Source organism: Phyllobates terribilis, unplaced genomic scaffold (assembly GCF_046119375.1).
Source record: "Phyllobates terribilis strain yellow unplaced genomic scaffold, ASM4611937v1 Scaffold_650__1_contigs__length_881393, whole genome shotgun sequence".
Taxonomy (NCBI): Eukaryota; Metazoa; Chordata; class Amphibia; order Anura; family Dendrobatidae; genus Phyllobates; species Phyllobates terribilis.
Window position 1 is genome coordinate 235,028 of NW_027363410.1, and position 15,209 is coordinate 250,236.

Sequence of the window (15,209 nt, forward strand, 5' to 3'; positions counted from 1 at the left end):
AGCTAGAAAGATAGCATTGCATCACATTACATGGCAATGCAATGCACAGTTGCTGAAGTTGAACCAAAATGAGCTTGTAATCTGGCTTCTGCAACTTTGAACATGAAAAATCCAATGAGGAGAAGAAAAGCAAAGCCAAAGAGTCCATCCCAAAATCCGACAAACAAGCAAAATGAACAAAAAACATTGAATTCAATTCTTTCTGATTTTAGAAACTGCATTAAAGAAGGGGTGCACCGGTCCTGGAGATACTGCAATACCAGGTCAATGCGTGGAGTGGACAGAGCAAGCTCTTTTTCCATCTCCCTGTTCTAAAAATCCATTTAATATATGGTCCCCAGATAGGGGACGTATCAGATATTAAACTGATAAGAACAGATACTACACTTGATCTTAGCCAAAAGGCCGAGAAGCGATAACCAGAATTGGTTTCAAACTACGGAGCCACCCAAGGATCCTGAAAAGTCCATTTGTGGAGATGAGCTCCTGGACTCCCGTTAAGAAGACATGTTGTCAACCTCTAGATCCCTTACATGCCTGCACTTTTCGGCTTGCTGCTGCTGCAATCCACGCGTTTTAGATCTGCATAACTCCACCTCTTTAAACACAGCACCTTCACCCCCTGCTGTTCCCACCCGCCTCAACACCGTTGGAAGGGAGGAGAACCAATTAAGGCGGGGCGTGGGGTGGAACGAGCAGCTGTCTACCCTTAGCAGGAGGGCTCCTGATTACATACCTCTCCTGCTGCTGCTGCTGCTGGCTGTCCAGCAGCAGACTGAAGGTGGCTGCTGCTGTGCACAGGTATATAAAGGCTCAGAGCCTATTATGACACGCGCAGCCAGCGTTCCATTGCCACATTCCATCTACTGCAGGCAGGATACCTGGCTGGCTGAATGTCGCTGAGAAGCTCACAGAGACCGCCATAAGCAACAGTTTAACAGAATGCCACAGACTAATCAACCAAACTTTTTGGGTTGGGTTCTCTTTTATAGTCTGCAGGCATTAAATGAAAGAAGTCAGTGTTCCAGCAGAAGGAGACAACGTTTCAGAAAAGGCATTGTAGCAAACCAAAAAAGAAATTTTAAGCGCAGCAGAGTAACCAGCGCACATACCTGTTAGCTCAGGTGAGTTTAAAAGGCTGCTGTTGATAACAAGGGCATTTGCTAAATAGATGGTGTGTGTGCAACAATATACTGAAAGGTCAATTATATTGTGCAGCTTATCTCACCACCTGTAGTTATTTAGGTGAAAGCTCCAAAATGCTTGCCTAATATGTCTGTTTATCCAAAAGGAAGTAAAAAGGGAGAGCTAGAAAGATAGCATTGCATCACATTACATGGCAATGCAATGCACAGTTGCTGAAGTTGAACCAAAATGAGCTTGTAATCTGGCTTCTGCAACTTTGAACATGAAAAATCCAATGAGGAGAAGAAAAGCAAAGCCAAAGAGTCCATCCCAAAATCCGACAAACAAGCAAAATGAACAAAAAACATTGAATTCAATTCTTTCTGATTTTAGAAACTGCATTAAAGAAGGGGTGCACCGGTCCTGGAGATACTGCAATACCAGGTCAATGCGTGGAGTGGACAGAGCAAGCTCTTTTTCCATCTCCCTGTTCTAAAAATCCATTTAATATATGGTCCCCAGATAGGGGACGTATCAGATATTAAACTGATAAGAACAGATACTACACTTGATCTTAGCCAAAAGGCCGAGAAGCGATAACCAGAATTGGTTTCAAACTACGGAGCCACCCAAGGATCCTGAAAAGTCCATTTGTGGAGATGAGCTCCTGGACTCCCGTTAAGAAGACATGTTGTCAACCTCTAGATCCCTTACATGCCTGCACTTTTCGGCTTGCTGCTGCTGCAATCCACGCGTTTTAGATCTGCATAACTCCACCTCTTTAAACACAGCACCTTCACCCCCTGCTGTTCCCACCCGCCTCAACACCGTTGGAAGGGAGGAGAACCAATTAAGGCGGGGGGTGGGGTGGAACGAGCAGCTGTCTACCCTTAGCAGGAGGGCTCCTGATTACATACCTCTCCTGCTGCTGCTGCTGCTGGCTGTCCAGCAGCAGACTGAAGGTGGCTGCTGCTCTGCACAGGTATATAAAGGCTCAGAGCCTATTATGACACGCGCAGCCAGCGTTCCATTGCCACATTCCATCTACTGCAGGCAGGATACCTGGCTGGCTGAATGTCGCTGAGAAGCTCACAGAGACCGCCATAAGCAACAGTTTAACAGAATGCCACAGACTAATCAACCAAACTTTTTGGGTTGGGTTCTCTTTTTTAGTCTGCAGGCATTAAATGAAAGAAGTCAGTGTTCCAGCAGAAGGAGACAACGTTTCATAAAAGGCATTGTAGCAAACCAAAAAAGAAATTTTAAGCGCAGCAGAGTAACCAGCGCACATACCTGTTAGCTCAGGTGAGTTTAAAAGGCTGCTGTTGATAACAAGGGCATTTGCTAAATAGATGGTGTGTGTGCAACAATATACTGAAAGGTCAATTATATTGTGCAGCTTATCTCACCACCTGTAGTTATTTAGGTGAAAGCTCCAAAATGCTTGCCTAATATGTCTGTTTATCCAAAAGGAAGTAAAAAGGGAGAGCTAGAAAGATAGCATTGCATCACATTACATGGCAATGCAATGCACAGTTGCTGAAGTTGAACCAAAATGAGCTTGTAATCTGGCTTCTGCAACTTTGAACATGAAAAATCCAATGAGGAGAAGAAAAGCAAAGCCAAAGAGTCCATCCCAAAATCCGACAAACAAGCAAAATGAACAAAAAACATTGAATTCAATTCTTTCTGATTTTAGAAACTGCATTAAAGAAGGGGTGCACCGGTCCTGGAGATACTGCAATACCAGGTCAATGCGTGGAGTGGACAGAGCAAGCTCTTTTTCCATCTCCCTGTTCTAAAAATCCATTTAATATATGGTCCCCAGATAGGGGACGTATCAGATATTAAACTGATAAGAACAGATACTACACTTGATCTTAGCCAAAAGGCCGAGAAGCGATAACCAGAATTGGTTTCAAACTACGGAGCCACCCAAGGATCCTGAAAAGTCCATTTGTGGAGATGAGCTCCTGGACTCCCGTTAAGAAGACATGTTGTCAACCTCTAGATCCCTTACATGCCTGCACTTTTCGGCTTGCTGCTGCTGCAATCCACGCGTTTTAGATCTGCATAACTCCACCTCTTTAAACACAGCACCTTCACCCCCTGCTGTTCCCACCCGCCTCAACACCGTTGGAAGGGAGGAGAACCAATTAAGGCGGGGGGTGGGGTGGAACGAGCAGCTGTCTACCCTTAGCAGGAGGGCTCCTGATTACATACCTCTCCTGCTGCTGCTGCTGCTGGCTGTCCAGCAGCAGACTGAAGGTGGCTGCTGCTGTGCACAGGTATATAAAGGCTCAGAGCCTATTATGACACGCGCAGCCAGCGTTCCATTGCCACATTCCATCTACTGCAGGCAGGATACCTGGCTGGCTGAATGTCGCTGAGAAGCTCACAGAGACCGCCATAAGCAACAGTTTAACAGAATGCCACAGACTAATCAACCAAACTTTTTGGGTTGGGTTCTCTTTTATAGTCTGCAGGCATTAAATGAAAGAAGTCAGTGTTCCAGCAGAAGGAGACAACGTTTCAGAAAAGGCATTGTAGCAAACCAAAAAAGAAATTTTAAGCGCAGCAGAGTAACCAGCGCACATACCTGTTAGCTCAGGTGAGTTTAAAAGGCTGCTGTTGATAACAAGGGCATTTGCTAAATAGATGGTGTGTGTGCAACAATATACTGAAAGGTCAATTATATTGTGCAGCTTATCTCACCACCTGTAGTTATTTAGGTGAAAGCTCCAAAATGCTTGCCTAATATGTCTGTTTATCCAAAAGGAAGTAAAAAGGGAGAGCTAGAAAGATAGCATTGCATCACATTACATGGCAATGCAATGCACAGTTGCTGAAGTTGAACCAAAATGAGCTTGTAATCTGGCTTCTGCAACTTTGAACATGAAAAATCCAATGAGGAGAAGAAAAGCAAAGCCAAAGAGTCCATCCCAAAATCCGACAAACAAGCAAAATGAACAAAAAACATTGAATTCAATTCTTTCTGATTTTAGAAACTGCATTAAAGAAGGGGTGCACCGGTCCTGGAGATACTGCAATACCAGGTCAATGCGTGGAGTGGACAGAGCAAGCTCTTTTTCCATCTCCCTGTTCTAAAAATCCATTTAATATATGGTCCCCAGATAGGGGACGTATCAGATATTAAACTGATAAGAACAGATACTACACTTGATCTTAGCCAAAAGGCCGAGAAGCGATAACCAGAATTGGTTTCAAACTACGGAGCCACCCAAGGATCCTGAAAAGTCCATTTGTGGAGATGAGCTCCTGGACTCCCGTTAAGAAGACATGTTGTCAACCTCTAGATCCCTTACATGCCTGCACTTTTCGGCTTGCTGCTGCTGCAATCCACGCGTTTTAGATCTGCATAACTCCACCTCTTTAAACACAGCACCTTCACCCCCTGCTGTTCCCACCCGCCTCAACACCGTTGGAAGGGAGGAGAACCAATTAAGGCGGGGGGTGGGGTGGAACGAGCAGCTGTCTACCCTTAGCAGGAGGGCTCCTGATTACATACCTCTCCTGCTGCTGCTGCTGCTGGCTGTCCAGCAGCAGACTGAAGGTGGCTGCTGCTGTGCACAGGTATATAAAGGCTCAGAGCCTATTATGACACGCGCAGCCAGCGTTCCATTGCCACATTCCATCTACTGCAGGCAGGATACCTGGCTGGCTGAATGTCGCTGAGAAGCTCACAGAGACCGCCATAAGCAACAGTTTAACAGAATGCCACAGACTAATCAACCAAACTTTTTGGGTTGGGTTCTCTTTTATAGTCTGCAGGCATTAAATGAAAGAAGTCAGTGTTCCAGCAGAAGGAGACAACGTTTCAGAAAAGGCATTGTAGCAAACCAAAAAAGAAATTTTAAGCGCAGCAGAGTAACCAGCGCACATACCTGTTAGCTCAGGTGAGTTTAAAAGGCTGCTGTTGATAACAAGGGCATTTGCTAAATAGATGGTGTGTGTGCAACAATATACTGAAAGGTCAATTATATTGTGCAGCTTATCTCACCACCTGTAGTTATTTAGGTGAAAGCTCCAAAATGCTTGCCTAATATGTCTGTTTATCCAAAAGGAAGTAAAAAGGGAGAGCTAGAAAGATAGCATTGCATCACATTACATGGCAATGCAATGCACAGTTGATGAAGTTGAACCAAAATGAGCTTGTAATCTGGCTTCTGCAACTTTGAACATGAAAAATCCAATGAGGAGAAGAAAAGCAAAGCCAAAGAGTCCATCCCAAAATCCGACAAACAAGCAAAATGAACAAAAAACATTGAATTCAATTCTTTCTGATTTTAGAAACTGCATTAAAGAAGGGGTGCACCGGTCCTGGAGATACTGCAATACCAGGTCAATGCGTGGAGTGGACAGAGCAAGCTCTTTTTCCATCTCCCTGTTCTAAAAATCCATTTAATATATGGTCCCCAGATAGGGGACGTATCAGATATTAAACTGATAAGAACAGATACTACACTTGATCTTAGCCAAAAGGCCGAGAAGCGATAACCAGAATTGGTTTCAAACTACGGAGCCACCCAAGGATCCTGAAAAGTCCATTTGTGGAGATGAGCTCCTGGACTCCCGTTAAGAAGACATGTTGTCAACCTCTAGATCCCTTACATGCCTGCACTTTTCGGCTTGCTGCTGCTGCAATCCACGCGTTTTAGATCTGCATAACTCCACCTCTTTAAACACAGCACCTTCACCCCCTGCTGTTCCCACCCGCCTCAACACCGTTGGAAGGGAGGAGAACCAATTAAGGCGGGGGGTGGGGTGGAACGAGCAGCTGTCTACCCTTAGCAGGAGGGCTCCTGATTACATACCTCTCCTGCTGCTGCTGCTGCTGGCTGTCCAGCAGCAGACTGAAGGTGGCTGCTGCTGTGCACAGGTATATAAAGGCTCAGAGCCTATTATGACACGCGCAGCCAGCGTTCCATTGCCACATTCCATCTACTGCAGGCAGGATACCTGGCTGGCTGAATGTCGCTGAGAAGCTCACAGAGACCGCCATAAGCAACAGTTTAACAGAATGCCACAGACTAATCAACCAAACTTTTTGGGTTGGGTTCTCTTTTATAGTCTGCAGGCATTAAATGAAAGAAGTCAGTGTTCCAGCAGAAGGAGACAACGTTTCAGAAAAGGCATTGTAGCAAACCAAAAAAGAAATTTTAAGCGCAGCAGAGTAACCAGCGCACATACCTGTTAGCTCAGGTGAGTTTAAAAGGCTGCTGTTGATAACAAGGGCATTTGCTAAATAGATGGTGTGTGTGCAACAATATACTGAAAGGTCAATTATATTGTGCAGCTTATCTCACCACCTGTAGTTATTTAGGTGAAAGCTCCAAAATGCTTGCCTAATATGTCTGTTTATCCAAAAGGAAGTAAAAAGGGAGAGCTAGAAAGATAGCATTGCATCACATTACATGGCAATGCAATGCACAGTTGCTGAAGTTGAACCAAAATGAGCTTGTAATCTGGCTTCTGCAACTTTGAACATGAAAAATCCAATGAGGAGAAGAAAAGCAAAGCCAAAGAGTCCATCCCAAAATCCGACAAACAAGCAAAATGAACAAAAAACATTGAATTCAATTCTTTCTGATTTTAGAAACTGCATTAAAGAAGGGGTGCACCGGTCCTGGAGATACTGCAATACCAGGTCAATGCGTGGAGTGGACAGAGCAAGCTCTTTTTCCATCTCCCTGTTCTAAAAATCCATTTAATATATGGTCCCCAGATAGGGGACGTATCAGATATTAAACTGATAAGAACAGATACTACACTTGATCTTAGCCAAAAGGCCGAGAAGCGATAACCAGAATTGGTTTCAAACTACGGAGCCACCCAAGGATCCTGAAAAGTCCATTTGTGGAGATGAGCTCCTGGACTCCCGTTAAGAAGACATGTTGTCAACCTCTAGATCCCTTACATGCCTGCACTTTTCGGCTTGCTGCTGCTGCAATCCACGCGTTTTAGATCTGCATAACTCCACCTCTTTAAACACAGCACCTTCACCCCCTGCTGTTCCCACCCGCCTCAACACCGTTGGAAGGGAGGAGAACCAATTAAGGCGGGGGGTGGGGTGGAACGAGCAGCTGTCTACCCTTAGCAGGAGGGCTCCTGATTACATACCTCTCCTGCTGCTGCTGCTGCTGGCTGTCCAGCAGCAGACTGAAGGTGGCTGCTGCTGTGCACAGGTATATAAAGGCTCAGAGCCTATTATGACACGCGCAGCCAGCGTTCCATTGCCACATTCCATCTACTGCAGGCAGGATACCTGGCTGGCTGAATGTCGCTGAGAAGCTCACAGAGACCGCCATAAGCAACAGTTTAACAGAATGCCACAGACTAATCAACCAAACTTTTTGGGTTGGGTTCTCTTTTTTAGTCTGCAGGCATTAAATGAAAGAAGTCAGTGTTCCAGCAGAAGGAGACAACGTTTCAGAAAAGGCATTGTAGCAAACCAAAAAAGAAATTTTAAGCGCAGCAGAGTAACCAGCGCACATACCTGTTAGCTCAGGTGAGTTTAAAAGGCTGCTGTTGATAACAAGGGCATTTGCTAAATAGATGGTGTGTGTGCAACAATATACTGAAAGGTCAATTATATTGTGCAGCTTATCTCACCACCTGTAGTTATTTAGGTGAAAGCTCCAAAATGCTTGCCTAATATGTCTGTTTATCCAAAAGGAAGTAAAAAGGGAGAGCTAGAAAGATAGCATTGCATCACATTACATGGCAATGCAATGCACAGTTGCTGAAGTTGAACCAAAATGAGCTTGTAATCTGGCTTCTGCAACTTTGAACATGAAAAATCCAATGAGGAGAAGAAAAGCAAAGCCAAAGAGTCCATCCCAAAATCCGACAAACAAGCAAAATGAACAAAAAACATTGAATTCAATTCTTTCTGATTTTAGAAACTGCATTAAAGAAGGGGTGCACCGGTCCTGGAGATACTGCAATACCAGGTCAATGCGTGGAGTGGACAGAGCAAGCTCTTTTTCCATCTCCCTGTTCTAAAAATCCATTTAATATATGGTCCCCAGATAGGGGACGTATCAGATATTAAACTGATAAGAACAGATACTACACTTGATCTTAGCCAAAAGGCCGAGAAGCGATAACCAGAATTGGTTTCAAACTACGGAGCCACCCAAGGATCCTGAAAAGTCCATTTGTGGAGATGAGCTCCTGGACTCCCGTTAAGAAGACATGTTGTCAACCTCTAGATCCCTTACATGCCTGCACTTTTCGGCTTGCTGCTGCTGCAATCCACGCGTTTTAGATCTGCATAACTCCACCTCTTTAAACACAGCACCTTCACCCCCTGCTGTTCCCACCCGCCTCAACACCGTTGGAAGGGAGGAGAACCAATTAAGGCGGGGGGTGGGGTGGAACGAGCAGCTGTCTACCCTTAGCAGGAGGGCTCCTGATTACATACCTCTCCTGCTGCTGCTGCTGCTGGCTGTCCAGCAGCAGACTGAAGGTGGCTGCTGCTGTGCACAGGTATATAAAGGCTCAGAGCCTATTATGACACGCGCAGCCAGCGTTCCATTGCCACATTCCATCTACTGCAGGCAGGATACCTGGCTGGCTGAATGTCGCTGAGAAGCTCACAGAGACCGCCATAAGCAACAGTTTAACAGAATGCCACAGACTAATCAACCAAACTTTTTGGGTTGGGTTCTCTTTTATAGTCTGCAGGCATTAAATGAAAGAAGTCAGTGTTCCAGCAGAAGGAGACAACGTTTCAGAAAAGGCATTGTAGCAAACCAAAAAAGAAATTTTAAGCGCAGCAGAGTAACCAGCGCACATACCTGTTAGCTCAGGTGAGTTTAAAAGGCTGCTGTTGATAACAAGGGCATTTGCTAAATAGATGGTGTGTGTGCAACAATATACTGAAAGGTCAATTATATTGTGCAGCTTATCTCACCACCTGTAGTTATTTAGGTGAAAGCTCCAAAATGCTTGCCTAATATGTCTGTTTATCCAAAAGGAAGTAAAAAGGGAGAGCTAGAAAGATAGCATTGCATCACATTACATGGCAATGCAATGCACAGTTGCTGAAGTTGAACCAAAATGAGCTTGTAATCTGGCTTCTGCAACTTTGAACATGAAAAATCCAATGAGGAGAAGAAAAGCAAAGCCAAAGAGTCCATCCCAAAATCCGACAAACAAGCAAAATGAACAAAAAACATTGAATTCAATTCTTTCTGATTTTAGAAACTGCATTAAAGAAGGGGTGCACCGGTCCTGGAGATACTGCAATACCAGGTCAATGCGTGGAGTGGACAGAGCAAGCTCTTTTTCCATCTCCCTGTTCTAAAAATCCATTTAATATATGGTCCCCAGATAGGGGACGTATCAGATATTAAACTGATAAGAACAGATACTACACTTGATCTTAGCCAAAAGGCCGAGAAGCGATAACCAGAATTGGTTTCAAACAACGGAGCCACCCAAGGATCCTGAAAAGTCCATTTGTGGAGATGAGCTCCTGGACTCCCGTTAAGAAGACATGTTGTCAACCTCTAGATCCCTTACATGCCTGCACTTTTCGGCTTGCTGCTGCTGCAATCCACGCGTTTTAGATCTGCATAACTCCACCTCTTTAAACACAGCACCTTCACCCCCTGCTGTTCCCACCCGCCTCAACACCGTTGGAAGGGAGGAGAACCAATTAAGGCGGGGGGTGGGGTGGAACGAGCAGCTGTCTACCCTTAGCAGGAGGGCTCCTGATTACATACCTCTCCTGCTGCTGCTGCTGGCTGTCCAGCAGCAGACTGAAGGTGGCTGCTGCTGTGCACAGGTATATAAAGGCTCAGAGCCTATTATGACACGCGCAGCCAGCGTTCCATTGCCACATTCCATCTACTGCAGGCAGGATACCTGGCTGGCTGAATGTCGCTGAGAAGCTCACAGAGACCGCCATAAGCAACAGTTTAACAGAATGCCACAGACTAATCAACCAAACTTTTTGGGTTGGGTTCTCTTTTATAGTCTGCAGGCATTAAATGAAAGAAGTCAGTGTTCCAGCAGAAGGAGACAACGTTTCAGAAAAGGCATTGTAGCAAACCAAAAAAGAAATTTTAAGCGCAGCAGAGTAACCAGCGCACATACCTGTTAGCTCAGGTGAGTTTAAAAGGCTGCTGTTGATAACAAGGGCATTTGCTAAATAGATGGTGTGTGTGCAACAATATACTGAAAGGTCAATTATATTGTGCAGCTTATCTCACCACCTGTAGTTATTTAGGTGAAAGCTCCAAAATGCTTGCCTAATATGTCTGTTTATCCAAAAGGAAGTAAAAAGGGAGAGCTAGAAAGATAGCATTGCATCACATTACATGGCAATGCAATGCACAGTTGATGAAGTTGAACCAAAATGAGCTTGTAATCTGGCTTCTGCAACTTTGAACATGAAAAATCCAATGAGGAGAAGAAAAGCAAAGCCAAAGAGTCCATCCCAAAATCCGACAAACAAGCAAAATGAACAAAAAACATTGAATTCAATTCTTTCTGATTTTAGAAACTGCATTAAAGAAGGGGTGCACCGGTCCTGGAGATACTGCAATACCAGGTCAATGCGTGGAGTGGACAGAGCAAGCTCTTTTTCCATCTCCCTGTTCTAAAAATCCATTTAATATATGGTCCCCAGATAGGGGACGTATCAGATATTAAACTGATAAGAACAGATACTACACTTGATCTTAGCCAAAAGGCCGAGAAGCGATAACCAGAATTGGTTTCAAACTACGGAGCCACCCAAGGATCCTGAAAAGTCCATTTGTGGAGATGAGCTCCTGGACTCCCGTTAAGAAGACATGTTGTCAACCTCTAGATCCCTTACATGCCTGCACTTTTCGGCTTGCTGCTGCTGCAATCCACGCGTTTTAGATCTGCATAACTCCACCTCTTTAAACACAGCACCTTCACCCCCTGCTGTTCCCACCCGCCTCAACACCGTTGGAAGGGAGGAGAACCAATTAAGGCGGGGGGTGGGGTGGAACGAGCAGCTGTCTACCCTTAGCAGGAGGGCTCCTGATTACATACCTCTCCTGCTGCTGCTGCTGCTGGCTGTCCAGCAGCAGACTGAAGGTGGCTGCTGCTGTGCACAGGTATATAAAGGCTCAGAGCCTATTATGACACGCGCAGCCAGCGTTCCATTGCCACATTCCATCTACTGCAGGCAGGATACCTGGCTGGCTGAATGTCGCTGAGAAGCTCACAGAGACCGCCATAAGCAACAGTTTAACAGAATGCCACAGACTAATCAACCAAACTTTTTGGGTTGGGTTCTCTTTTATAGTCTGCAGGCATTAAATGAAAGAAGTCAGTGTTCCAGCAGAAGGAGACAACGTTTCAGAAAAGGCATTGTAGCAAACCAAAAAAGAAATTTTAAGCGCAGCAGAGTAACCAGCGCACATACCTGTTAGCTCAGGTGAGTTTAAAAGGCTGCTGTTGATAACAAGGGCATTTGCTAAATAGATGGTGTGTGTGCAACAATATACTGAAAGGTCAATTATATTGTGCAGCTTATCTCACCACCTGTAGTTATTTAGGTGAAAGCTCCAAAATGCTTGCCTAATATGTCTGTTTATCCAAAAGGAAGTAAAAAGGGAGAGCTAGAAAGATAGCATTGCATCACATTACATGGCAATGCAATGCACAGTTGCTGAAGTTGAACCAAAATGAGCTTGTAATCTGGCTTCTGCAACTTTGAACATGAAAAATCCAATGAGGAGAAGAAAAGCAAAGCCAAAGAGTCCATCCCAAAATCCGACAAACAAGCAAAATGAACAAAAAACATTGAATTCAATTCTTTCTGATTTTAGAAACTGCATTAAAGAAGGGGTGCACCGGTCCTGGAGATACTGCAATACCAGGTCAATGCGTGGAGTGGACAGAGCAAGCTCTTTTTCCATCTCCCTGTTCTAAAAATCCATTTAATATATGGTCCCCAGATAGGGGACGTATCAGATATTAAACTGATAAGAACAGATACTACACTTGATCTTAGCCAAAAGGCCGAGAAGCGATAACCAGAATTGGTTTCAAACTACGGAGCCACCCAAGGATCCTGAAAAGTCCATTTGTGGAGATGAGCTCCTGGACTCCCGTTAAGAAGACATGTTGTCAACCTCTAGATCCCTTACATGCCTGCACTTTTCGGCTTGCTGCTGCTGCAATCCACGCGTTTTAGATCTGCATAACTCCACCTCTTTAAACACAGCACCTTCACCCCCTGCTGTTCCCACCCGCCTCAACACCGTTGGAAGGGAGGAGAACCAATTAAGGCGGGGGGTGGGGTGGAACGAGCAGCTGTCTACCCTTAGCAGGAGGGCTCCTGATTACATACCTCTCCTGCTGCTGCTGCTGCTGCTGGCTGTCCAGCAGCAGACTGAAGGTGGCTGCTGCTGTGCACAGGTATATAAAGGCTCAGAGCCTATTATGACACGCGCAGCCAGCGTTCCATTGCCACATTCCATCTACTGCAGGCAGGATACCTGGCTGGCTGAATGTCGCTGAGAAGCTCACAGAGACCGCCATAAGCAACAGTTTAACAGAATGCCACAGACTAATCAACCAAACTTTTTGGGTTGGGTTCTCTTTTATAGTCTGCAGGCATTAAATGAAAGAAGTCAGTGTTCCAGCAGAAGGAGACAACGTTTCAGAAAAGGCATTGTAGCAAACCAAAAAAGAAATTTTAAGCGCAGCAGAGTAACCAGCGCACATACCTGTTAGCTCAGGTGAGTTTAAAAGGCTGCTGTTGATAACAAGGGCATTTGCTAAATAGATGGTGTGTGTGCAACAATATACTGAAAGGTCAATTATATTGTGCAGCTTATCTCACCACCTGTAGTTATTTAGGTGAAAGCTCCAAAATGCTTGCCTAATATGTCTGTTTATCCAAAAGGAAGTAAAAAGGGAGAGCTAGAAAGATAGCATTGCATCACATTACATGGCAATGCAATGCACAGTTGCTGAAGTTGAACCAAAATGAGCTTGTAATCTGGCTTCTGCAACTTTGAACATGAAAAATCCAATGAGGAGAAGAAAAGCAAAGCCAAAGAGTCCATCCCAAAATCCGACAAACAAGCAAAATGAACAAAAAACATTGAATTCAATTCTTTCTGATTTTAGAAACTGCATTAAAGAAGGGGTGCACCGGTCCTGGAGATACTGCAATACCAGGTCAATGCGTGGAGTGGACAGAGCAAGCTCTTTTTCCATCTCCCTGTTCTAAAAATCCATTTAATATATGGTCCCCAGATAGGGGACGTATCAGATATTAAACTGATAAGAACAGATACTACACTTGATCTTAGCCAAAAGGCCGAGAAGCGATAACCAGAATTGGTTTCAAACTACGGAGCCACCCAAGGATCCTGAAAAGTCCATTTGTGGAGATGAGCTCCTGGACTCCCGTTAAGAAGACATGTTGTCAACCTCTAGATCCCTTACATGCCTGCACTTTTCGGCTTGCTGCTGCTGCAATCCACGCGTTTTAGATCTGCATAACTCCACCTCTTTAAACACAGCACCTTCACCCCCTGCTGTTCCCACCCGCCTCAACACCGTTGGAAGGGAGGAGAACCAATTAAGGCGGGGGGTGGGGTGGAACGAGCAGCTGTCTACCCTTAGCAGGAGGGCTCCTGATTACATACCTCTCCTGCTGCTGCTGCTGCTGGCTGTCCAGCAGCAGACTGAAGGTGGCTGCTGCTGTGCACAGGTATATAAAGGCTCAGAGCCTATTATGACACGCGCAGCCAGCGTTCCATTGCCACATTCCATCTACTGCAGGCAGGATACCTGGCTGGCTGAATGTCGCTGAGAAGCTCACAGAGACCGCCATAAGCAACAGTTTAACAGAATGCCACAGACTAATCAACCAAACTTTTTGGGTTGGGTTCTCTTTTATAGTCTGCAGGCATTAAATGAAAGAAGTCAGTGTTCCAGCAGAAGGAGACAACGTTTCAGAAAAGGCATTGTAGCAAACCAAAAAAGAAATTTTAAGCGCAGCAGAGTAACCAGCGCACATACCTGTTAGCTCAGGTGAGTTTAAAAGGCTGCTGTTGATAACAAGGGCATTTGCTAAATAGATGGTGTGTGTGCAACAATATACTGAAAGGTCAATTATATTGTGCAGCTTATCTCACCACCTGTAGTTATTTAGGTGAAAGCTCCAAAATGCTTGCCTAATATGTCTGTTTATCCAAAAGGAAGTAAAAAGGGAGAGCTAGAAAGATAGCATTGCATCACATTACATGGCAATGCAATGCACAGTTGCTGAAGTTGAACCAAAATGAGCTTGTAATCTGGCTTCTGCAACTTTGAACATGAAAAATCCAATGAGGAGAAGAAAAGCAAAGCCAAAGAGTCCATCCCAAAATCCGACAAACAAGCAAAATGAACAAAAAACATTGAATTCAATTCTTTCTGATTTTAGAAACTGCATTAAAGAAGGGGTGCACCGGTCCTGGAGATACTGCAATACCAGGTCAATGCGTGGAGTGGACAGAGCAAGCTCTTTTTCCATCTCCCTGTTCTAAAAATCCATTTAATATATGGTCCCCAGATAGGGGACGTATCAGATATTAAACTGATAAGAACAGATACTACACTTGATCTTAGCCAAAAGGCCGAGAAGCGATAACCAGAATTGGTTTCAAACTACGGAGCCACCCAAGGATCCTGAAAAGTCCATTTGTGGAGATGAGCTCCTGGACTCCCGTTAAGAAGACATGTTGTCAACCTCTAGATCCCTTACATGCCTGCACTTTTCGGCTTGCTGCTGCTGCAATCCACGCGTTTTAGATCTGCATAACTCCACCTCTTTAAACACAGCACCTTCACCCCCTGCTGTTCCCACCCGCCTCAACACCGTTGGAAGGGAGGAGAACCAATTAAGGCGGGGGGTGGGGTGGAACGAGCAGCTGTCTACCCTTAGCAGGAGGGCTCCTGATTACATACCTCTCCTGCTGCTGCTGCTGCTGGCTGTCCAGCAGCAGACTGAAGGTGGCTGCTGCTGTGCACAGGTATATAAAGGCTCAGAGCCTATTATGACACGCGCAGCCAGC

The 15,209-nt window shown here is 45.0% G+C and overlaps 12 non-coding genes across 12 annotated transcripts; all 12 read right to left on the bottom strand.

The window, feature by feature from the left end:
• Positions 1 to 226: 226 nt before the first annotated feature.
• LOC141234898 (U2 spliceosomal RNA) lies at positions 227 to 417 on the bottom strand. The gene has a single exon (XR_012300760.1). It is a non-coding gene; the product is annotated as a U2 spliceosomal RNA (small nuclear RNA).
• Positions 418 to 1,532: 1,115 nt separating this feature from the next.
• On the bottom strand, positions 1,533 to 1,723 carry LOC141234899 (U2 spliceosomal RNA). The gene has a single exon (XR_012300761.1). It is a non-coding gene; the product is annotated as a U2 spliceosomal RNA (small nuclear RNA).
• A 1,115-nt stretch (positions 1,724 to 2,838) lies between these two features.
• LOC141234900 (U2 spliceosomal RNA) lies at positions 2,839 to 3,029 on the bottom strand. The gene has a single exon (XR_012300762.1). It is a non-coding gene; the product is annotated as a U2 spliceosomal RNA (small nuclear RNA).
• Positions 3,030 to 4,144: 1,115 nt separating this feature from the next.
• Positions 4,145 to 4,335, bottom strand: LOC141234901 (U2 spliceosomal RNA). Its single transcript, XR_012300763.1, has one exon. It is a non-coding gene; the product is annotated as a U2 spliceosomal RNA (small nuclear RNA).
• A 1,115-nt stretch (positions 4,336 to 5,450) lies between these two features.
• Positions 5,451 to 5,641, bottom strand: LOC141234902 (U2 spliceosomal RNA). Its single transcript, XR_012300764.1, has one exon. It is a non-coding gene; the product is annotated as a U2 spliceosomal RNA (small nuclear RNA).
• Positions 5,642 to 6,756: 1,115 nt separating this feature from the next.
• LOC141234903 (U2 spliceosomal RNA) lies at positions 6,757 to 6,947 on the bottom strand. The gene has a single exon (XR_012300765.1). It is a non-coding gene; the product is annotated as a U2 spliceosomal RNA (small nuclear RNA).
• Positions 6,948 to 8,062: 1,115 nt separating this feature from the next.
• LOC141234905 (U2 spliceosomal RNA) lies at positions 8,063 to 8,253 on the bottom strand. The gene has a single exon (XR_012300767.1). It is a non-coding gene; the product is annotated as a U2 spliceosomal RNA (small nuclear RNA).
• Positions 8,254 to 9,368: 1,115 nt separating this feature from the next.
• Positions 9,369 to 9,559, bottom strand: LOC141234906 (U2 spliceosomal RNA). Its single transcript, XR_012300768.1, has one exon. It is a non-coding gene; the product is annotated as a U2 spliceosomal RNA (small nuclear RNA).
• A 1,112-nt stretch (positions 9,560 to 10,671) lies between these two features.
• Positions 10,672 to 10,862, bottom strand: LOC141234907 (U2 spliceosomal RNA). Its single transcript, XR_012300769.1, has one exon. It is a non-coding gene; the product is annotated as a U2 spliceosomal RNA (small nuclear RNA).
• A 1,115-nt stretch (positions 10,863 to 11,977) lies between these two features.
• On the bottom strand, positions 11,978 to 12,168 carry LOC141234908 (U2 spliceosomal RNA). The gene has a single exon (XR_012300770.1). It is a non-coding gene; the product is annotated as a U2 spliceosomal RNA (small nuclear RNA).
• A 1,118-nt stretch (positions 12,169 to 13,286) lies between these two features.
• On the bottom strand, positions 13,287 to 13,477 carry LOC141234909 (U2 spliceosomal RNA). Its single transcript, XR_012300771.1, has one exon. It is a non-coding gene; the product is annotated as a U2 spliceosomal RNA (small nuclear RNA).
• Positions 13,478 to 14,592: 1,115 nt separating this feature from the next.
• Positions 14,593 to 14,783, bottom strand: LOC141234910 (U2 spliceosomal RNA). The gene has a single exon (XR_012300772.1). It is a non-coding gene; the product is annotated as a U2 spliceosomal RNA (small nuclear RNA).
• Positions 14,784 to 15,209: the final 426 nt, after the last annotated feature.